We start from the raw sequence: 25,642 nt of genomic DNA, 5'->3' as shown, positions 1-25,642 counted from the left end.
ATCTGTGGGAAATCAATTGTCTCCTATTCAAATTATTCTGGGATTTCAGATATTTTCTGCAAGTAGCAGAAACACCCGACAGGAGCAGTGTTTACTTCCATTGCTACAAGCTGCAAACCTGCTGAAATTTGGCTAGCTGCTCACATTAAAGAAAGACAACAGGCTATACTATGTAAGTGGAAACGTATCTTAATTGAGAATTTTCTGGTCTGTATGTAAGATTACTCAGACTGAACTGCATGGTCCAAGCTTACTTTATTATTAATGCTCTTAATTACTTAAATGTGGCAGTTCCTACTTTATTCAAATGACTGATTTATGTGTGTCATTTTTATTGATTAGGAATATTGTGTGAATGTACAGGGAATTTTATTACAGTACCTTTAGCCTGTATACAAAGATTATGCAGTTATCCCTGAGCAATTGAACATTCCTGTAATACCTTCAGCTGCTTCAACCAGCTTGCTGAGGTGGGATTTTTGTCAGACAGTTTGATGGCCTAATTTTACTCTTAATGAGAATCAACAGACAAATGGCAGTGAACTAAAAGTCTTGAAAAAAGTACATGTTCATCAAAGTCATTCTGGTAAACAAATTCTGGCAGCTCTATCAATCATGTCAGTTTTACACACTCTTGCTCCCTTTGCCCAGGTCAGTGTAGTTGTCACATGCCATGTTTGCCTTATGTCAGCACAAGGATATAGGACTGAAGATGGACAAACGAATACAGAACTGGTATATTATTTAATCATTTGAGCCTATATGGCTCATGGTTAGTAAGCCGAACTGTTACATACCAGTGATTGAGGACTGGGCTGTTTTTTTTTTTGTTGTTGTTGTTAGTTAGTTTGTTTTATTTCCACTAATCTGCTTTAAAAAATATTATTGTATTATTATTATTTTTATTCCTAAATTTCCTGTAGCTTCATTCCACATGGAGTTTTCTGCGACTGCTGTCTATGTTCAGAAGTTGCAATTCTTATTTTACACCTACAAATTTGCATCACTAGGTAACCATGTAATCTTGTGCATGTAAATAAGAGTTCCCATAAGATCTTACCATTGTTGCACACGGAAGCATTTGTAGGAAATTGCACACTCATTTTACAGCCTATACTCCTTTTTTTAAATTAGCTATGTGACAGTAAGATTGTTTCCAGATCTGTAAGTTCTTCATTTTTGTAAGAATACTGTGACCAAAATCAGAAAATAAATCTGTGGCTTTTTCTGTATGCATTCGCATTTTTCCATTTTGCTGTGAAAATAAAACAAAAAAGCCTTAAGTAGAACTTCAGGGAGAAACCCCACATGTATAACCATCTGGTTTCTTGCTAGCTATTTTTCCCTAGCAGTTAGGGTGGCTTCTTTAGTTTTTACCAATTGCCAGGCTCAGGTCTTCCACCCTGAGGAATTACACACCTTGCAGACAGATGTGGATACGGAGGAATCAGAACGACTCCCTCCTTCCCTGCCTCACCTCACTACTTATACTCCCACCCCCACACACAAGTGTTTACAAGGGGAAGCCTTGTATGACTTTTTAACTTTGCCCCATTAGGGCCAGTGTATGAGCTACTGGTATAGCACACCAAAGAGTAATTTCACCAGGCAGTGATCTCATGAACTGTGGAAATGAACCTTTCTGAGCAGCAGCCGCACAAGCATTAATAATTTAATGGCTGCCGAACTGCAAGCAGCAAAGCTTATTTCACCTCATTCTGTAACTTGCAAGCTCCTTTAGGATGTGGGTAAGTATGCAAGAGTGTACCATAAATTGAACACTGTGCAGCCGCTGTTTGACCTCCATATGTTCTGGCACGTCAAGAAGTCTTCTAATGTGTCTTAGTGGGGGTCAGGCACAAACCTTACCTCCATTAGATGAACCAACACCCTTAGGTTAAATTGCAAAGTTTGCAAAGTGTTTAAGTGGAAAAAAAGGCTCTAACCTGTACGTAATGCACATTTCAGAGTGACACTGCTTAAGTTTTTAAACATTTAGAGCACAGATCTAGTTTGCAGTAGAGGATTTCTGCTTCCTCTCCTGATATCTTACGTGAACATTGGCTCTGATGTAAGTAATGATGGATATGGGAGCTTTAGAAAAGAAACACAAGAGAAATACCAGCCATTTCTTCTGTACTTGAAACAAATGGATTTAATACATCTATGCAACGCTTCTTGGGTATTTTCTGTTATGAGTGCTGCAAGAAACAATGTGAATGACAGATTGGCAGTATAGGGAAAATATGAAAACTAATATGAGTCTTAATGGTTTAATATTACACAAAGGATTATTTTTTTCATCAAAGATACTTTTAATGTAAACTTATATATATATTATTCTAGCAGTGCTATGTTAACAGATTTTTATTTTTTTTTTCTGAAAAAATGGGAAAAAGATTTATTTCCTTAAAATGTATATCTAGCACTCTAGCTGGACTCATACTTTGAGGTAATGATTTTTGCAGCATCCATATAAACACTTTGGTACAGAAAAAAAATCAAACTGGAAATTTGATTTTGCATTTCAACTTATTTTAAAGAAGATATAGCTATAACAGAGCAAATACAGTTAGAGATTTGATTCTCATTCCTGAAAATTCCTGCTATTTACACTGCTCCAGCAGTAAATGAGAATTTGCTTGATGTGTGTCTAGGTCTGAAGAAAAAATAAATAATCTGTATACAGGTTAAAATGACATTTTTTCTAAGGCAGTTCATATTTAAGAGAACTCAATTGTGGCATTCAGAGCCAAACTTCTTTAACATGCTGCAGTTGAGGCTTGTCTCTATTAAAAGCTTTAGTGATATTGTCAGCCATGATAGTGTCGATTAGAAGTTAACAGATGAATAAAAGTTTGAAGGCTACCCCAGCTGACTTTAATCAGTTTATTTATTCAAACTTTTGCAATATTAATTGGTTACTTTTGTATAAGACCTGACTGGAACGATGGTTTATTGGAGTATGCCAACTGCTGTTTGCAATAGTGCAAATCTAGCATGCAAAATCAGTTACATACTTTATATCTTATTCATTGATTACAGAGCATTTACAGGGTTACTTTATATATATAAATATATATATATTTTTTTTCCTTGTAAAAGGAATAGAGGATGATTAGAAAAATGTCAGTTATGAGTTTTATAATATTTAATCTGGAATTATTAAGATACAATGTATGACGTATTACAACATGTAAATCCTCAGTGGACTGAAAACATCACTTATCCTGAGTCTTCCATAAGGGATAAAAGTACAGGGCTTGGTTTATGAACTGTTATGGTAGTAGACTAAACTAAAGGGTATGGGAATTTCAACTAAATCCCAAACACACTGAAAATATCAAGAAAAATTTGTTCAAAACTTAATGCAAATGTTACAAATTGTATTTTGAATAAAGTAGTAAATAATTAAGATTAGGAATGAAAATACCCAGTTAATGGGTATTATGTATAATAATAATAATAATATTTATATATTATTATATAATATATATAATATATATAATACAAATATAATAATAATATAATATTATATATAATATATTTATATAATATTATATAATATATTATTATATATAATAATAATAATAATATATATAATGGGTCAGTAATACAAGATATTACTAGCAAAAAGAACATAAAAAATCTGGAAATTCGGATGAAAATACATGTTTTTAAGAATCCCCATTTACCTTTCTGAAGATACCATCTCTGGCAAAACAAATATGGCAATTGTTGATGAGGCTTTATAGAATCACTGCTTCGATCTAGCAGTACAGTATATAATCCAAATAAATATTTGGGGTAAGAAGTTTGGCTTCTTTGAGTATGCTTGTAGAGTCTGTAAACTGCTTGCCCTAGTTTTAAGGATGTGTGAGTAGCATGAGAAACTATTTAGTGCTGAGAATTAAAATTGGCTCCAGAGACTTACTGCCTTCTTATGTCATTGTTCAGAAACTTGTTTCAAGGCCTCTTTCTTTCCCACAGGTTCCTCTGATTACCAGTCACTCCCACTGAAGACACAAATAGATACAAGCCATAGCCATGAAAAGGACATTCGCAGGTCCTTTTTTCTTTTTATAGAGAAGCAACACAGAGAACATCAGGTGACTCTTTTAATAATAACAGCAAAAGAAAGGTAGAGACATTTCATAGGCTGAAATAAATAAGGCGCTAGAATATTTCAGTGCTAAAAGTACCAACAAATAACCAGAACAAGACATTATTCAAATTACATTAAAAAAATTCTACAGAGAGATATAAGCTTTAGCTGCTTACTTGTGACTGTGGAAAGCTGCAAAAGTCAATTAAGAGGAGACTGTACTTTTAGAGTTTTATAGACCTTATAGACCCCTCTTTTTTTTTTTTTTTTTTCCTCTCTGTGGACCTGGGACCATCTTACTCTTAACAGCATTGAGCAGCTTGGAGCTTAATTCCTAGCCAAAACCCACTGTTATTCACAAGATTCATTCCTGAGGGGCTTCGTCAGCTAAATGTTCCCAAACCATCCATAAGGGATCAATATGTTGCGTGTGCTCCCCCCCAACGCTCAAAAGTATTGCAATGGTGATGCCTCTTTCTTTTTTCTTCTAGACAACATCTACATTGTCCTATTAATAAGCCTCACATGGTTGCCTTGGGGGTAGGTTCCCTGGCCTTCTGCTGTGCCCTTGACCCATGTGTCTCACAAGTGGGGTGCTGGGAACCCTGCAGAGCTGGGAACCCCAGATCTGGCCTTGCAGCATCCTCCTACACATAGCTTCATGCTGACTCAGGAAATCCCCCTCTCTCCCTCTCTCATCTGAGGAATGAGAAATCTGAGTTTACCACCTGTCTGAGCACACTGCTCAGACAGGCTTCCTACCTGAAGAGTTGGTCTGTATGGTTTATACCTACCACACCTACAATCATGTATCTGGATGACTTAAGATAATTACAGACTATTTAATGGAAACTGTATGCTTTGACCACTCACTGTCCACAGTCCTGGTCGCTGATTAACTCCACGCTGCCACAGTGGGCAAAGCTGTTTTCAGCAACCATTTTCTATGACTACAGTCATGCTTGAAAAGAGGTGTTAGATTTATTTGAAGAACGAACAAACAAACAACAAGAAACAGACAAAAACAACAAAACACAACAACAACAAATACAAGAAAACCTGTTAGGTGTAAATAATGTATTTTAACCTGTGTATTTCCCTATCCCGTGCCCTGCAGTTGCCATCCAGGCATAAGGCCAAGGGAAAAAGTACCGTGAACTCAGAGATGTCTCAGGCCATTTAATTTAGCTTAGAAACACACACCTTGAATCAGCTCAAGGCATCTGGAGTTATTCTAGCAAGTCACTGCTGCTTTCTAGATATAGAAACCCCACAGGCAACTCATCACTCTCCCTTTCCATGTTGACTTTGGTGGCCCCCAGCACACCAAAGAATGTGTTGCCTGTGTATATTACTTTCTCCCACTTGTGGCATTTGCACCCAGCCCAGCTCACGATGGTCCAGACTGAGGAAGGATGAGGCAGCTGGGGTAACACTCCCTCCTTAGAAAAAGGGCTTCTCAGGGAACTCTGGAAGTGCAGATTACCCTGGAGGAAATAGAAATCTGGGATGTAATTAAGGTGCTATGCAGGTTTCAGGTATAATCACTGGGATTTGGACTGCTACTTGAAGATATTTTCTGATGGGAAGGGAAGGGAAGGGAAGGGAAGGGAAGGGAAGGGAAGGGAAGGGAAGGGAAGGGAAGGGAAGGGAAGGGAAGGGAAGGGAAGGGAAGGGAAGGGAAGGGAAGGGAAGGGAAGGGAAGGGAAGGGAAGGGAAGGGAAGGGAAGGGAAGGGAAGGGAAGGGAAGGGAAGGGAAGGGAAGGGATGCAACATTTCACAAGATTATCTTTCATCACTTCACATTTTTCATATTTCAATGTGCAGCAGGAAACTGTTGAAACTAACTCTACTGGGGATGGTCTCAGCAGAATCAAAGCCTAATATTTGTGGGACCTTTCCATACAGTGTTCATCCATTAAGTCCTCAAAGGGCAAACAAACTCTGATACCATGGGAAAGGAAAAATATTGCAAACAAACAAAAAAAAATTTACCTAGTGTGTGTAGGCTATCTCAAGAGAAATAAATACTCTTGCATTTGCACCAAGATTTGAGATCCTACAGCATCTCAAAATTAATGTCTTGGGGACATGCATTTGGTGGACCCAAGGCAACAGAGACAAGGCTCTATGAGTGACTGTCAGCTTTGTTGAACTCTGTCGATTCTCACATTCCCCTTATCCCCAGGCTTCTAATACTTTTCTATTGTTTTTTAATCCTGAAATGTGTGTCTCTTTAGCCACCTCAGACTTAGGTAATGTGGCTGCCATGAGGTTGCCTGGGTTGCCACATTGGATAGAAATGTGTTTCCTGCTATTCTTCCCTCTTTCTCAGTGGCAAGTGGTGTTGTCTGGAAAGTGTCCTATATCCTTATAGGAATAGAGGATAGAGGAGAAGAATAGAGGGCTTATTTTGCTTCTGCCTGGAGTGCTCATAAATGATTTAGCTGATTGTTCTGTTGTATCTGGTGCAGAAATTTCTCTTAGAAAACATTTCTGAGGCAGCCCAACACTGTTTACAAAGCTAGATCTTAGACTCATCCTGAGACAAGCTACAAGATTGGTAGGCAAAAGTGGAAGCTCAGGATATAAAACATTCCCTGAAAAGATTTGGGGGAATGTTTTTTTTCTTTACAGTTTTCCCACTAGAGGGTGAGTTGTTCCATGTCATGCTGACATGTCTGAGCAGACACTCCTTCATCCAGGCTGAAAGGGCAAAGTAGATTGTGTGCTTCTTGGGGATTCACTGCTGTTTCAGACCAAAACTGCCTGTAAGAGGTTATAGTTAACTGGGGAACCATCACCCAAGAAACCCAACTCCGTGTAATTTGTTTTTCTTATTTCTGAGCCCTAACAGTGTGGAGCTGATTGCTTTTCTGGTGTATATTTTCAGTCAGGACAGGAGAGAGTAACCACCTTTTCCAATACATTTTGCAGCTGCTGCAGGATGATAGCAGATTTACATCACAGGAATTTCTGTGTCATTTGTCAAAGGTGCTTTATTTAGGACAAGGATAATAGTTTTACCCTCATTTAGGTTAAGGGTTGTCACCATGCTCATGCTCGTGCTCAGTGCTAGGAGAAATAAGCTCTCCTGTCTTTTGGTTAGTGGTTAGGACAGCTTTCTGGGGGAGTCCTTGTTCCCAGGGATACCTGACAACACTCTTATTTGATTTTCAAAGCTCCCAGTAGGATCAGCTTTCTCCTACAGCTATCAGTTTTCTTCTTACTTTTTATTTATTAATGATCAAGAAAAAAGACATCATTATAGAAATGGCAAATATGACAAACTAGATTAGACTAGTAGTATTTAGACTGAACAAGATTAGATACAACTTGTAAAAAGCATGTGGATGGCAGACTAAAAAGCAAAAGGATGGCACAGTGCCAATTTAACTGTTCCTATATGCTGACATGGAACAGTCTTTATGAATTCTGTCAATTTTAAATTCAGTGCTGGCATTCAGGAAAGTAAACCTTGGCATTGCTGAAGTTGTCTCAATGAAATTCTTATCTCAGTCTTTATCTCTTTTCACTACAGTGAAAAGAGCAAACAAGGTATTGCAAAAAATGTGATAGTAAAAAAAGTCACAATGCCCTTGTAGTCTCAATAACATCAACTTCTCAGTATGCCCTCCCTTGTGTTCCATTTGGGAGATGAGACTTTACTATAAATATTCCTGGTATGTATCAAATATATATACATATAAAATTTTGCAGCTGGAAAAAGGATATTGAAGGAATGGTGAGACTATGAAGAGGATGATGAACAGTTTACTCTAAAACTGATACGTTCTGAGGACAGCCTCCATGTATATCTGATTTGTGGCTAACACAGAGAATAGAAGATGGGACAGCATGGAAAAAAATGCACAGGCATAAATGGCACAGACCACAGCAGCTTAATTTTTGCAGGAAACAAGGTGCCGAATATTCTTCCTGATTCTGTTTCCAAATAGGTATGAAAGTCACAGCAGTATATAGAATGGATGGTTGGAATTCCTTTGTAAATCTTTGTCTATCCCAACTAAAAATATTGTAATGTCATTTTAGATGTATTCCTAAGCCTCCCAGATAGTGGGAGCATGTGGAGGGGGGGGAGGGGGGCTACTTTTTTCCCTTGGTAAGGAAAAGTTTTACAGGATTCATGCACATCATAGGGTAAGCAAGAAATGTTGTTACTCATTCCACTAATGAGGGCTTGAGACCAAAACAAATGACTTGCTTTATGTGGGAACCCTGTGACTGAGCAGAAATTTGCATTCTCATGTGCTGCACTGCCCTGGCTCAGTTTAGCTTGGTCAGCAGGTAGCTCTGGCTTGATCTTTATATATATGCAACTTCCACAATTCTTTAGGAGCTTACTCCAAAACTCAGAGAAATATGAAAGACTTGTAATTTAATTTTCCAAATATCAGAAACTGAACGTCTTATACAAAGAAAATGTCTAATAGGATTTCCTCCTTTCTGTTTCAGGCCCATTGTTAACTAATCGGGATGATTTTGTTATTGTTTATGTTTTTATAACTCTCCCTCCTTATTCCCAGTGGCCTTTATTTTTATTTTCAGTAGTGCTGGGTAATCCAAGTAAGCAATTTTCCTAATCCCCTCTGAGTGATCATGCTTTCCCTTTGGCATTTAGCATATTTTTGACACTACATTCTTCTTGTTCTAAATCTGAATTCACTTTTTAGGGATTTCTTTGCTAATACAGCCAAGAAATGAAGCAGAACAAAAATGCCCTCAATAATAATCAAAGTTCCCATATGAGATACTTTCTCATTGCAATCAGCTTACTGCCAAGAAAATATGAAAATCAAATATTACTGAAGTTTTTAATGAATACCACAATGAAATATTCAAAATTTGATTTGCACAGTAGCTCATAAGTAAACCTTGATAATTTAAGATTTTGGTTTATCTTGTGTAATAATGAAGATGCTGAGATTTTGGAAACTGGAAATTTTGATAAAAGAAAATAAACTGCTTATTATGAAATTAAATAACTAGGTATGTAAAAAAGATGCTTTTTCTTCACTGTTCCACTTTTATTGTGTTGTTGGCAGGCATAATGCTATGCTGAATCCAATGACAATTGTAAAAATAAGAGGAGAATTTTTCCTTATAAGAAAATAAGAAATTAACAAAACTGGTGAAAAGTGAGGATGACTGAAGTTTTAAAAGTCAGTGTGCTTTGTAAGCTCCAGAGTTCCTCTTTGTTTCTCTTGCTTTCTACCATATCTGTAATTTGGACCAGTCACTAGAACAGTGTGTACTCGAATTGCAGAAAAGTGCCAGCAAAGCTCAGAGAAAAAGCTCTGCAAATTGCTAGCTCACCTCTGAGCTCTGGTGTGGATTATGGGATCAAATGTCATTACAATACACGCTTTGTTTGCTATTATATGAATGAAAACTAAGTTTACTGTGCTGAATGTTTGGTGGTTGGATTTTCACACTTTAAGTCAAAAAGGCTTGTTCAAATTTCTGAGTGACATTTTCAGGAAGGTTGAATTTATTTAGAAGTATCCCCATATTTGTGGGTTTGTAAGTTTAGATCCTCTCCAATACTCTGGTGAATATGGGTAATTTACTCATAATTGCCCTTCCCTGAAAGGAAGCCAAGCAAAAATGCAAACATTTCCATTTCCATTGGCTGCACAAGACTTTAGAGTATGATACATTTTACTGGGAAAAATATCTGGGAAAGGTAATTCTCAAAATCAGTCAGTACTGTGCTGACTATGCTCATCCTTGAATTAGTGGTAGAAAATTCCACTACCAATACCACTATTGAAGAATACTTCAATAGCCTATTCTAAGAACTCACTACGTGTTAAGCACAGAGGTGGAACTACCTCAACAAGTAGAAGTTAAGCCACATACATGAGTTAATGGTACCTTCAAAGCAGTAATTAGGGGTGGAGGGTGGGGATATTTATAGCCATTCAAATGATGGATGCATATGTTAAAATAATGGAAACAAGTTCTGTAAAAATAGGATGGCATCAGAAAAACAAACAAACAAACAAACAAACACAATCAAAACTAATTAAAAATACAGAAAAAGAATATAAAATAATCAGAAGCATTCAAAAGTAGCACTTCAGTCTGCTTTTTCAATCCTTACAACAGTGAAACCTTCCTGACTTCAATTCTTGGTGAAATACCAACCTGTAAATCCTGTGTGACCTGATGAGAAAATTGGAAATCTAATACAATCTGCTTAATCATTTTAATCCTTTAAAAGTACTTTGGTAGTTCAACATGATTTCCATGTGCAAAGTAAAGCTTTTATTTTGATTATATTTGTAAAAAGTACTTCCCTTCCCTTCCCTTCCCTTCCCTTCCCTTCCCTTCCCTTCCCTTCCCTTCCCTTCCCTTCCCTTCCCTTCCCTTCCCTTCCCTTCCCTTCCCTTCCCTTCCCTTCCCTTCCCTTCCCTTCCCTTCCCTTCCCTTCCCTTCCCTTCCCTTCCCTTCCCTTCCCTTCCCTTCCCTTCCCTTCCCTTCCCTTCCCTTCCCTTCCCTTCCCTTCCCTTCCCTGTTCAAGCCAGATGGTTAAAACCACTGCCCCTCTGATAAGAGTAATTTGATTACCGCTTTTTAGTCTCCCCAAACATCATGTTGTCATAATATTGTTGACCAGGTGGGACAGAAACATTTGGATGGAGGATGACTTGGGACAGAATTCCTTAACTTTGTTATTCTCTGTAGCACCAGACCTATAAGCATCCAGCTGTACTGGCATGGCTCAGGGTCACAGGTCAGTAGCTGTGTATCACATAGGGAACACAGTGACTATTAAAACCACGGAGGTAGTTGATAAAATATTCTTTTCTGCTTTGAAGCACACAGATGGAGACAGAAATTTAGCTGATAGAGTCAAATTTGAGGGGAGGAAATAAAAACAACATCATCCTTTGTGTTTTTTTTTTTTTTTTTTTTTTTTTCATCCACAGCAAGATTTTTTCCAAATTTTATTTATTGGTGTTTACTGACTTATCTAAAACCAGTATTATCAGACCAGTGGGATTTAGGACACAAAGACTGCTAATTTTTAAATTAGCTGCATAGAAATTCATCGTGTTCCATGGAATGATTCAGATATTTAGGACTTTGAATAATTATTTTGCCCTATTGTCATTGACCCCAGAAGAAGGTGCCTGGTTTGAATATATCAATTTAAATGACTAAAAGCTGAGCAGGATAAGCATGGGTCCAAGTACCCAGAATATGAAATAGAAAAGCTTTTGAAGGCAGAGTGCTCTGGAACTGCAGGTGCTTCTTAGCTGAGCTGTGAAACTGTTTTACTTTGTTTTCTGTGGTCTGCGTGCTGTGCATGGCGTTTGTTATGTTTCCCTGTACTCCACTGCTGCTGCAAGGTAACAGTCTAAACAATAAAAGCAATCAAACAGCATTCTTTTGGACATCTGAAACTTAAAACTCCCTTGATTCATCAGAAACAGTCTCAAAATATGTTTCTGTTTGGGAACATCTCTGGATAAATTTGCCTTTTTTTTGGGGGGGGGGGAGGAGGGGGAGGGTTGGGAGGCGGGGACGACTACCACTGCAGACTGTATTATTTGCACATAAAACGTCTCTGGGCCTCTTCCTCCAGTTCTACCTCACAACTGGTTTAAATCAGTGGGGTTACTGGAACAAGGACTTACTGCTAGGCCCTGTGAGATGTAATTAGTAGGACCTAAATAGTAGCTAGGTAGTAGATCCTAGGCCACCTAGATCTCTTTAGAAAATATATTTCTCTGTCTTTAGTTATGAGACGTAATCACCTTCTATTCATTAGACAGTTACTTTTTTCTTTTCCTAAAGTGATATGATCACATAAAGCACACATCAGTCATTGCCTAAGGCTGGCAAAGAAGCTAATTCTGTCTTCTTTTTGCTTGGAGAGAGAGTTACTGAAGAGCTGGCATAACTAAAGTGCCCAGAGAAACACTGGAACAAATAAGCACGTTGCATGTAAGCACCCTGAAGATAATAAGCTGTTAGTTAACAAGTGACATGAATTTTCAAACTAGCCCAGCATTTCCCTGCACCAGTGCTCTAGCATAGAAGGCTCCCCTGGATTTGTGAAGTTTCATTAAGGTAGATCTCCACCTGGCAGGCAGTTCTGCAGAAAAGTGCCTAGGAACTAGAATGGACCCCAAACTGAGCATGTATTCTCAATGTTAAACTTCTGCCAAAAATATTTTTAAAAAAGCAAACACTGTATCAGGATGTATAAACATGAGTATTATATGTAAACCAGCTGCTCTGCTGAATACTGGCCTCAGCTGGAGCATTACTGCATCCAATTAGAGGCACCATATTTCCAGAAATTTGTGGACCAACAGAAGGGGAAGGCAAAGTAGAGCAAAAAGATTGATCGGAAACCAAGAAAATGTGGTTTTAAAGAAGGATTGGAATGGTGGTGTACAAGGAATAGAAAGCTGAGGGGTAGATGTAAGTCTTCAAATATGTAAAAGGCTGCTGCAAAGATTTCCAAAATGTTTTCCAGGCATTATTTAGGGCATCAATCCATTAATCTTTATAGCAAGGAATACCACGCTAAAATGCAACCAATAAGATTTAGGTTAGACATGAGATAATATTTCGTATCAGTAAGGACAGAAAATACAGTGGAAGAGATTTCTGAGCGGAGGTAACGGGTCTCATTTGCTGGACATTTTTAAGAAAACATTAGACAAACATCTGTCAGGAATGGTTTAGGTATAGCTGATTCCACCTTTAGATTAGTTGACCTTCCTACTAACTCTGTGATCACAACTGTTTACCCTGAGTGATTTGTAAGAAACTGGTTTAAAGGTTATGAGGTCAAATGTGGTGGATATATTGATTTCCCACTGTCATTGGCTAAGCTGGGTGCTGGTTGGGGAAACGATGAGCTAAATTTACCAGCAGCCAGAGAAGACAGTGGAAGAGGGCAGAGTCCGAGATGAGTGCTAGCGGTAATTTCCTTTTCCTCTCTTGACCTCTGGTTTGAACTTAGCTGATGGACTTGCCATCTGTACCTGTTTCTTAAAGGAGCATGGTTTCACCAGTATGCTGTAACAAATGGCATTTCCAAGTTCAGAACTGATCACTTCAAGTGGGAAAAGCAGTAGGGTAAGAGAGCACTTGATAAATAGGAATGTAGCATGGAAATAGATGATACAGATCCAAATTTCAGTAAGAAAGAACAGAGACAGAAAGTGGCAGTTCATTACCAAAGCAATTTAACTTACAACAAAAGGTCATTTGAACTTGGTGGAAGTGGGAACAAGCTGAATTTGGGATCTGCAGCCAAAGAAATGAACCTAGCATCTTAGCATCCAAATTATAAGACATTGTACCATATGGTCAAACTGTATTTTTAAGCTGCCCTCATCACCTGAATATAAGAACCCTCCAGTAATGCATTAAGTGGGGTGATTTATACCTGCCAGAGGGGTTTGTTCTTTTGATCATTTCTTTTCCTGAGGGGCACTGTATTGTTCTGGTTTAGGAGTTTTTTAAATGGTATGACTGATTAAAAAAATGTTCCCCAACACATGACTTTGATATTCACAATTCATTCCCAGGAAATCTTTGGGATTTATCAGTCCAGCCGTGTGAAGCTAGTGAACTTTCACTTGGCTAGTTTTGGTATTTTATTTAGAATGATTCTGTGACTACGCAATGTCTAGCTGACCTCCAAAAATCACACAGTTAATAATTGTTTAGCCAGAAATGTCACAATTCCTATGTTTAAATACTTCATGAGAACCAGCACTTTCTAGTTGTGTAATATCTAAACAATGGACAAATCTAAGAAAGACAGGAAAATATTTTTTTCTTAGGTATTACTATTATTATTATTATTATTAAAAAACTAGTACACTTTTTCTGCCTCATCTGCTACAGGAACAATGTTTGTGTCCTGTAGCTCATGGGTTGTTTCTTCATGTGGCAGATGATCAGTTTCCATGGAGCTATGCAAGTTGGCATCAGCTGAATTTTTTTAGTATGTGGTCAGAGACTTTCAGTCATTTCTGGACTTCAAGATCTTCCTTGGGTCCAAACAGTCTTTCAAAAATGTGGATTGCTACTGACTTCACCTGGAGTTAATCTCTGCATAATAATAACCAAAAGTAGGGTTCATTTAATTACTGTTTACAGTAATAATTCCAGGAGGTCTTTTATGTCAGGTCTAAATATTAAGTACTAGGCATTGCTGAATGATAAGTGTTGGCACATTTCTATTAATGATTATGTGATCAATAATTTCTGGTGTATTTCACATCCATCTTGAGAGGTTTATACCATTTTACAGCCATCATTCAATTTTTTGTCAAAAGCAAATTGGCTGAATTGGTTACCTTTACCTTATTTCCCTTTCCTTCATACACGCAGTGAACATCCTCTAAAGACCTTTTATATTTCCTCAGAATTGATATGCTTGGATTCTGATGCTCCTGCTGGTTTAAAAAAGAAATGCAACACTAATAAATTATAATAAATTGTCAGTCTCAACGGGTCTGTGACCTTCAATCAGTAGGGGGTTATGTGCAACACTTCATTTCCCCTTCTTTTAGCTCTGGCTCTTTCCCTTGCTGTTAGGCAGTGTCCTTGATTTATGGGTGGGCCACCAGCAGGATATCTCACCTGCAAAAATAGTTCACACTGTGTTGTTTATTGTACTAAGTAGGCTTCATGCTGGCTGAGGGTTTTTACAAGGGAAAGAGCTGCTGTCAGTCTCTCCATCATTTGAGTAAAGCCAGCTCCAAAGTTCTCTCAAATTTCTACATGAAGTCTAGGAGCAAGAAGCCAGAGAGCTATTGGCCCTTCTCCAGTGAGTCCGTCTCTTTTGGCTTTTTGACGAGAAGTTCCACAGAAGATGAGAACAAAACTAATGAAAACCAGGGATAAAACAAACAAACAAACAAAACCATTCTTAATTTAGAGCAAATATTTAATGCTGCCCACATAATTTTAAAGATCTGATTTTCCCCCATGTTAAATTATTACCTGCTGTGATACATTGCCATTTCTTGTGATTAAAACAAAAGGTTTTGATTTGCTGAAGAAAAACAAACAAACAAACCTCAATTGTCCTAGTGTTGTAATTTTAGTGCAAATACGGGACAGAAACATTACTTACATATTTAGCTTCCAAAATGTGAGCTGAGGCAAGAAAAGCGACTAAGTAAGTCAGTATTGTTACCTGCAAGTTTTCTTCATATTTATGATTTTCTAAGAGAAGCATATTCCATGTTTCATCAAGGCAGCTTTAAAGAGAGGAAGTAAAGATAATGAGAATATCTATTAATTTTGCATATATTTACATTACCAAGTTCTGAAGAGGACTTCATATAAAGAAGTGTCACTCCAAAATTTGTAAAAAAAAATCCAGATTGTCAACATTTTTGGAGGGATGCTTGTTACTGATAGCCAAAAAACAAATAAAATAAAAATTGTGGTATATAGTCTGAACAATCCTTTTTCACTCTTCTTCTCTTTAATTCTTTTGTGCTGCTGTACTAACAAGACACTGGGTAGCTACTGGCTGACATGGTCAGTTTTGTTGGAACACTAAGGCTGGACAAGTCTTTCCATATTATGGAACCTTGTTCAGCCATTTCACTAAATAAGACTGAAGTTTTGGTTGAGATATTAAGAAACATACAACTACATAGTGCTTTCTGAGTGTCTCCTTAAGTGCAGTTAGGATGTAATGCAATGGTCTTTTTAGCCCATTTTGTTATTATCCACTATTTATTTCATTTCTTTATCCCTCTTCGGGTGTTTCTGGTCTCTTTGATAAATCTTGCTGCTACATTTCTGGCACTGTGTTTGGTTTTGTGTAGTAGAATCAAAAATAATACACTTATTTTTGTATGTTAAGAATATTTTACATTTTTCAAAATACAATTGCAGTTCAAAAGAACAAGTAGAACAACAGAGAGAAAAGAATCCTCCCTAATCCATCAAAAAAGTTGGCTAGGTTGTAGAACACCCTAAAAATACACTGTACATGAAATATGCTACTTACCTTACCAAACTAGGATGACCTGGTCTATAAAAAAAAATCTGCTGTGATGCAGCCAGACAACATTCCTAAAATTAAAAGTAAAGATCGGAACAACAAAACCTAAAGATGAATAAGTAAGGATTATATCTGTATACTGCAGTCACTCTGAAAATGTGACCAGTAATGTCCTCCTCTGGTAGTTCGTAATGTTTTTATATACTTCCTGATTGTCCTTCCTTTGCTAAAACACATAAAATGTCTTTCACCTCAACACTCTTTTTAGGTTCTTTGAAAAAAAAAATAATAAAATGCTCTGGACACTCACAAGTGCAACACATTATCTCTCAGGTTTGTCCACCTGCCTACCTACCTTTGCACCTACCAACTATTCAACTTTACTAAGGGCAGTATTGCCTTGACTTTTATTTAAGCCTACCAAAAAATTGGCTTACTACTGTCATATTCACTACCTTATCCAAAAGTATTGAATTCATGAAAGAAATATTTTATTTAAATACCACTTTATGAAATATCTATTTTTATTTCAGAAAAAAAAAGTATATTTATTTAAACACCACTTTACAAAATATCTAATTTTATTTCAGAAAAAGAAAAAGTAGAAAGTACTACTTCTTATTTCTTTGTCTAGTATTTGCTTTCACATGCATACACTTTTGATACACTAATTTATGACATTTTTGAAGTCCAAGAAACAGAGAACAATATTTCCAGAAAGTGTTTAAGATTTTGAGTCCCCCATTATTAAATCTGAAAGATCATTAATTAATTAATAAATTAATTTATTTCCTGAAGGGAATGCATCCAAAAATGTGATTGTAGATTTCTACAGTATAGCGGCTTTTAAATATTTTTCAGCTGGAGACACTGGAGACACCTTGAAAAAATCTACAGCTGAGGCACAGATCCTGACATTATTGAAAAATGGAGTGGATTGATATTTGTCATTCTTTTTCTTTTCTCACGTCTCTTAAAAGTAGTCAATAGACTACAAAGATGATCAGATCACTTCCACAGAGATATTTAACAGCCATAGCATAAATTGTCCACTTGATAAGATACAATTGTCTCTGTTTCCAAACACCAAACAAGCTAAATAACTTCTGAATAAAATTCTCCTGTTTTATTTCCCTCCACTGATGCAATTTTCCCTAATGTAAATTAAGGATAGAGTAAAATATATCTTTAAAGCTGTACTTCCTGTGTTAACCTTGGTGAATAAACATGTCAAGTGTTACACAGGCTTCAATTTCAAGAGATCTGACTCAAAATTAGGGCTCATTTGTCAACAAGCAACAATGCAATGACCTAATCTTGAATGCCAAGGGATTTTCCACTTCATGGAACATCCTTGCAGCTTGGTCTTCTCTGTTCAGCCTGAGAGATATTGGCAGAGACACACAGGGAGCTGTCACACTGCCTGCAGGCATGATGCCTGGCTCTGTAATGGATACCGCTACACTAGTCTCAATTTTCTAAGTTGATTTGAATATACACAGTCAAAATATCCAAAGAATTTGACAGTACTTAGAAAGAGTGGACTTTTTTTTTTTTCTTCCAAGATTAATTATGATTTAAATTAATGTTTATGGTATTGACTCCTTCCACATTGTCTTAAACTCCTCAATAGGTCTATGCGATATGTGTTGAATGATATGGATGGTTTAAATCACAACTCAGCTTCACATTCTGATGGATCTGTACATCTCTGTTCATGACAGAAAATAATAAACAAAATAGGTCTATCTGAATATTCAAAGAGGTGGCACAGTCACTTTATCTCAATAGAGTTTGGAAGATGGTATTTAATTACTTGAATATTGTCTACTTCTGACCTGTCATGTCTTGATGTCAGTATTTGCTTCTGCATCTCTTCCTATAAGATCCAAGTAATCCATGTAGACCGTAGCACATAAAGTGTTTTTCCTTCTCCCTTCCATTGAGGAAGTCATGCCCGTCTATGACATTTTCTGGAGGTTTCCATAATATCAAGTCCTTTTTATATGCACCTTGAAATCCACTTACCCAATGTTCAGTTTTAATGTTTCTGTCCACCAGTTTCCTTAATCTTCAAGATCAATTTATCCTTCTTTATCACTTAACACTTTATCATTGTCCTCCTTTATCACTTCTTTTGATCATTTCCACAGATAATATCATGGCACTGTTCATGCAGATTTTCTTCCATAAATAAATCTGCATAGCTGATAACCTTCTTTCAATAAAATCCATTTCAATTGATTTCTGCACGGATGCTACAAGTAATCAGACAGAGAGACAGACAGAATTTCAGTTGTGGACTATTGAATATATATATATATATATATATATATATATATATATATATATATATATATAAAATAAATAGCCTGATAACTTTTCTTCCTCTCTTTTCTGTTGTCTGGGATGATCACAGTGTGTAGAAAGCTAAACTATGTAACTGTATTATTTCCTTAGACCACATCATCAGCTAGTTTATTTATGTATAATTTCATTGATTTCTACTACAGTAAACCACATCCATTGGTGAAGGATACCAAATATTTGTTTTCTATTCTTCCTTCTTCTTTCCAAGTATTTTTATATTCACTTGTGTTTTACATTGGCTGGCTGCCAGACACCCACCCAGTTGCTCTCTCCTCTCCCTCAACAAGACAGCAGGATACAGTAAGACAATAAAATCTCAAGGGTCAGAATAAAGATGAGGGGGATCAATTACCAGCCAGCATCAGGGGCAAAACAGTCTAAACTTGGGGAAAACAACTTAACTGATTGTCAATTAAAATAGAGTTGGTCAGTGAGAAATAAAGATAAAAACTAAAACACTCCCCTACTTTTTCCCAAGCCACACTTCACTCCTTCATTCCTGGCTCCTCTACCTCCTCTGCCCTGTGCAGCACAGGGGAAATAGATATTACAGTCACTTCATAACAGCTTCCCTCTGCCGCTCCTTCCTCCCTGTATCTTTCCTCTGTTTCAGTTGGGTCCTCTTCATGGCCTACAATCCTTTAGGATAAACCTGCTCCAGCATGGGCTCCTCTCCACAGGCTACACTTCCTTCAGAATATATCCACTTGCTCAGGTCCTCCCATGGCCATTTTTGTAACAATGCTAAAGCTATTTTGTTTGTTTGTTTAAAAAATATTTTACACATACAGATTGGCTGAGGTTGGAAGGGACCACTGAAGATCACCTAGTCCAACCCCCCTGCCAAGCAGGATCCCCTAGAGCACATTGTGTAGGGTGGCATCCAGGGAGGTTTTGAGTATCTTCAGAGAAGAAGACTCCACAGCCTCTCTGGGTAACCTGTTCCACTGCTCTGTCACCCTCACAGTAAAGAAGTGCCCCCTCACTTTCAGATGGAACTTCCTGTGTTTCAGCTTGTGCCCATTGCCTCTCATCCTGTCACTGAGCACAACTGAAAAGAGACTGGTTCCATCCTCTTTACACCCTCCCCTTAGATATTTATATGCATCAATGAGATCCACCCTCAGTCTTCTCTTTTCCAAGTCAGCTCAGCTCTCTCAGCCTGTCCTTGTATGACAGGTGCTCCAGTCCTGTAATCATCTCCACAGCCTTCTGAACTTGCTCCAGTAGTTCTATGTTTCTCTTGTACTGGGGAGCCCAGAACTGGACACAAAACTCACCAGGGCTGAGTAGAGGGGGAAGATCACCTCTCTTGACCTGCTGGCACCATTCTTCCAAACGTACCCCAGTATACCATTAGCCTTGGCCACATGGGCACATTGCTGACTTATGGTCAGCCTGCTGTCCATCAGAATTCCCAGGTCCCTCTCTGCAGAGCTGCTCTCCAGCAGGTGAGCCCCCAGCCTGTACTGGTGCTTGGGTTTATTCCTCCCTAGGTGAAGGACTCTGCATTTGCCTTTGTTGAAGTTCAGAAGGTTCCTCTCAGCCTATCTCTCCAGGATGTCAAGGTCCCTAAGAATGGCAGCACAGCCCTCTGGGGTATCAGCTATTCCTTCCAGCTTTGTGTCATCAGCAAACTTGCCAGTTTTGAGCTATATATTCCAAAGTGTTTTGAAAGGGACGTTAACATCATTACTCCTATTGAAAAGCATTTTATTTTGGCTATCTTTCTTCCCACTCCCTCCCCCCTCCCCCAAAGAATATTTGGCTCATAATGTTTAATATTTTACATAATATTTTACTTATTTTCCTTTTGGCACTAAAGCAACAGAGTCAAGTAGGAAATCTGGAATATGTTCCACATTTTTCCCTTCTGTCTGTGATCAGTAAGCTGCGAGAGATGAAAGGGATTGTGACTTGAATACTTCCTTTCTGTATTTTATTGAATCCTGGAAATAGTCTTGTATTCTTTTTCATTCATTCATTTTTTCTTCTATCAGCATAAATAAAACTGATTGGAAAAAAAAATGGTAATTGTCTTCTAAAAATATGGCTGTTCTCCTCTCCTCTCCTCTCCTCTCCTCTCCTCTCCTCTCCTCTCCTCTCCTCTCCTCTCCTCTCCTCTCCTCTCCTCTCCTCTCCTCTCCTCTCCTCTCCTCTCCTCTCCTCTCCTCTCCTCTCCTCTCCTCTCCTCTCCTCTCCTCTCCTCTCCTCTCCTCTCCCCTCCTCTCCTCTCCTCTCCTCTCCTCTCCTCTCCTCTCCTCTCGTATGGTATTTTTGCATATTTTATGTTCCATAATATCACATGTATAGAATGGGTATCACATGTATATCTTCTATATATCACATGAGGAGCAGAGTGCAGAGCTATACTGTTTCTTCTTGAATTCTTGAGTTCTTCCCTTCTGTATTAAGATTTTATATATTACTGTTGCCAATTAAGTAAATCATCACCAAGTACACACAGACTGCATAAATTAGTGTCTATGTTAAAGTATGATCATCCTGTCCTCTTGTAGCTATCACGAAAAAATTACACAGACTTGAAGAATTGTAATTTAAGTTTTCTGTTGCATAGTTGTAGCTATATGGCAAGTACCAAATTGTGATCAGACAGCTATGTATATAAATCAGATAAATGACTAAATTTACAGAGACCTTATTAAATAAATATATGACATCCATCATGAATTATATATAAGTGGTTTGGATTTTTTTTCTGTAAGCAAAAATGTTTGCTTCAGAAATATAAAATACTCTGGAATTCAAATATATTGCATGCAAAAAAATTCAAAATATGACTGAAGCCTGGAGAAGGAACACTAAATGCACAACACATTTAGAACAAACTAAATTAATTTAATTGCCTTTTATATTTTTCCCAGTATATCATATATTTTTTCCCCCTTTCTTTATTTGGATTTGAAATAAAGCAGAAAAAGGCAATAGAAATAACTTTTCCATTGTCTTACAATCAAAAATGCAAGAACTTCATTTTAATCTCCCCTTACTCTAGAATAAACATATCATTCCCTTAAAATTGTTCTGAGATAACACCATGTGTATCTGAGGCCTGCCTGGCAATGTGCCATCTCCAGCATAGCACTGTGCAAAGGTCTGCATTGGCATTTGTCAGTCATTTCTTGGTGACTTATAACTGAGCTGAAGTCCTTCCTCTCCCTCTCCCCCTTTCCCACTACTGCAGGTATTTGTGATGAATAGGATGGAAAATCTACAGCATACATATTAGTTAAGAGGAGGCTGTGACTACAGTTCAAATCTGAACAGAAATCAAGAGGCCTCAGAGGAATTAAAAGGGTCTTAATTCATTTAAACTGACCAACTACTCTACAATTGTGAGCCTTTATCATCTAGGATATCTATTATGCTCTACTAAGAATGAGAAAATATACATATTTTTCTTCTTTACAACAAAATGATTAGCTTCCCTTTTCCTCTATATATCAAGCCCTTTTGAATTACAAAACCTACAACTACATAACTCAAATGAAGTTTAGAGCATAAAATATCTGTTAAGAAACCATGGAAAGTTATTATGCAGATACTGTGAAATATCCTGACTCTGTCTGACCAGAGACAAAAATAAACATTACAAGTCCTGTAACACTTGGACTGAGTTCAGTCTCATGCTTCCCCTTAAGCCAATGACATTTCAGTAGCAGGCTGGATGGGCATCTAGACTGTAGTACAGGTGCATTCAGAGGTGTAAACTGTCCTTCTGGTTCCTCAGATGTTCAGCTCTAAGCAGCTGGTTGTTCACCTTGTGGCTCCTTCCAATGGAAATCTATACATGGGAAGAAGGAGAAATGCTGTGCTTCTAGGTCTCCCTCTCACAATAAAGAGGAAAAGTGCTTGAAACAAAGGGCAGAACATTCTTCTACAGTATTGAAAGACTCTCTGAGACCATTTCAAGATACTGAAAGAGACAAAGTACAGTGTGGTGAACCTAAAATTAGACATATGTCTTTCATTATAGTATATAAAATCTAATCTAGAACCAAGTTAATAAAATCCACAAACCAACATGACTTAAGGCTTAAAAGGCTTTCTAAGCGTTGTATGAGTTGTGACACAAAAAAATATAGTTTAGCAAAGAAGAGGATAGACACAAAACATAAATGAGAAAATCAAAGACCAGCACCAACTACAGTTTGAAGGTCATGTTTTTTATGGCTCTGTCTGTGGATAATGGCCAGGTCATTTGCAACCTTTTCAGCAGTTTTCTCTCAAATGCCTCAATGCAGAATGGAGACAACAATGAATATGAGAAACCTTATGATGAAGAATCTAAAACTTAGAAAGTTTAGTCCAGCATATATTTGTCTAAACACATTACAGACTTTAAAGAAAAATACACAGATTTTTAGGGGTATGTAGTGGTTTAACCCGGCCAGCAGCTAAACACCACACAGTCGTTTGCTCACCCTCCCCCTCCCTCTCTGGGAAGGGGGAGAGAAACGGGAAAGTGAAGCCCGTGAGTTGAGATAAGGACAGTTTATTAAGACAGGAAAATAATAATAACAAAAATAATAATAACAATAATGATGATAATAGTACTACTAATAATAATGTATACAAACAAGTGATGCACAATGCAATTGCTCACCACCCGCTGACCGATGCCCAGCCTAACCCCGAGCAGTCCGGCCCCCCTCCCCCAGCTAGCCACCCCTATATATTGTTTAGCATGACGTCAGATGGTATGGAATACACCTTTGGCTAGTTTGGGTCAGCTGTCCTGGGTCTGTCCCCTCCCAGCTCTTACTGCACCCCCAGCCTGCCTGTTGGCAGGACAGAGCAAAAGGCTGAGACGTCCTTGGCTTGGTATAAGCACTGCTCTGCAACAATTAAAACATCGGGGTGTTATCAGCACTCTTCTCATCCTAAGCCAAAACATAGCATTCTACCAGCTACTAGGAAGAAAATTAACTCTGTCCTAACTGAAACCAGGACAGGGTATTTCAAGGGTTTAGTAAGTCTGTTAGAGTTTCACCTCTGGATGATGAAGTCATTTGCACTGTTATCACAACTGTAGCATCAAAGATGGCTGTTTCACTGCTATCAGGACCAAAGGTCTGAATATAAATATAAAACCAAATCATTTCAATCTGTCAGAGTTCTGGATGGCTCCTGACTGTTGCTATTCACAAGTATATTTTTTCTTCAGGCTTGGATGTTTTAGTTCTATATTCCCAAATGCTATGGAGTATTTTATATTCTTTTGGAGCTTGCAGCAAGTCAAATAAATATCATGAATTGGAAGTTGACCAAGTTCCTTGATTATCATACAGGAAGGAGCTTTCAAGCTATCTCATCTAATGAATGTATGGAGTGCTTCTCAAATTTAGTATTTCTCTTGAACTGGGTATTGACCAACTTCCTTAACTATGTCTTTATGTGAAAAGAGAAAAGAAAAAAGGAAAGAAGGGGAAGGGAAGGGAAGGGAAGGGAAGGGAAGGGAAGGGAAGGGAAGGGAAGGGAAGGGAAGGGAAGGGAAGGGAAGGGAAGGGAAGGGAAGGGAAGGGAAGGGAAGGGAAGGGAAGGGAAGGGAAGGGAAGGGAAGGGAAGGGAAGGGAAGGGAAACTTATCTTCTTTTAGGGCCAAGGAGTTTAAATATTATTATTTGCTAAGTACTGAAAAAGCCAAAGCTCTATTAACAGTGCTAGAGCCAGAGCAGCTGCTGCTAGATGTACAATATTAATGGACTTATGGCATTTCACAGTACAATTCTACCTCCACATAATTTGTCTACAGGAGTATGAAAAAGCTTTTCTCATTGAGAATACAGGGATAGACTATGGCAAGTCTTTGACTGCAGTTCATTTCCCACCTCAGGTGTCTGGTCTCCAGCATGAGCAAAGCAATAAAATAACTCATGGGCCACTGTCACCTACCCACATATTAGTTTCTACTAGTTGTTACTCGTTTCATTCATCAGTGAATGATTACTTAACAAATGATGCTGTGTACTTAATGTACATCTCTCTACTCACCTGTTCTTAGAATTTATATTGTTCATGATGAGACTGACAGCAAGGTGAAGAAAATTACTGTAAAACAAAGGCTTGTAAATGAAATATTATCTACAGCATTTCTGTAGCCCTGCAAACCTAAATGTGTGAGGTAGTGTGTTTTCAAGCAGTCATAATAGAAAAATCAGATAGCTAGCTATTGCCATCCTTGAGAATGTCTTCTTTTGTTTCTTCTACATGTAACATTTCATTGTGAATACCAGGGAGATTATTCAAGTAAATTTATTACCATTCTTACTAACAATCTGTCTCCCTTTATTTCAGAGACAATAATAGACTGCACGTTATAGATTTGCACTCTATCTTTAGTACTGATACAGGCAGAAAAGGTACATAATGTATGTCTTCTACCATGTTTTTTCTCTAAAGTATTACCTGTGTTAAAAGGCATAGGAAACAAAATCTAAAATGAAAATGTTAATTTGAAATAAGAGAAAACAAAGTCCTTTAACCTTTGCTAGGAAAGAAAAAAAAAAAAAAAAGAAAAGAAAAAAAAAAAAAGAAAAGAAAAAAAAAGAAAACCATCAACATTTGTAAAGTATCAAAGTAAGTGAAGTATCAAAAATATTTGATCAATGTTACAGTTAGATGAATAGTATAAAATATTTAATAATATCAGTAAGTCTTTAAACAATTTAGCTTTGTGTCCTTTGTCTTATTGAATGTTATTGCAAATAATACTGTCAAGGCTGTGGACAGGAATGTTTCTAAAACAGTGACTGCTTACTCCTATCAGTAGACTAGGTACTATCTGTTGTATTCCTGAAAATGACCAGCATAAGAAAAGCAAATTTCATATGGACATTCTGTGGAAAGATAATTGTTAAATTATGTGAATCCAACTGCAACTATTTGAACATTAGAAATGCAATAACAACTGCTTCATAGCAAAAGTTAGAAAGGGTCACAACATTATGGCACTTCTGTGACTAATAATCACTCGTAGCTGGAGAGAAATTCCATTAAATCAGTGGTAAAATCACTGTAATAAAAACCATACATTTTCATTTGAATCAGTGTGAACATGATTAGGAGGCTTAAGTCAGTATTAGTTTATACTTACTTGCATGTCAAATCAGAGCATTATATAAT

The sequence above is a fragment of the Aythya marila genome (assembly GCF_965140915.1).
Source record: "Aythya marila genome assembly, chromosome: 3".
Classification (NCBI taxonomy): domain Eukaryota; kingdom Metazoa; phylum Chordata; class Aves; order Anseriformes; family Anatidae; genus Aythya; species Aythya marila.
Note: the sequence above shows the minus strand (reverse complement) of the source record.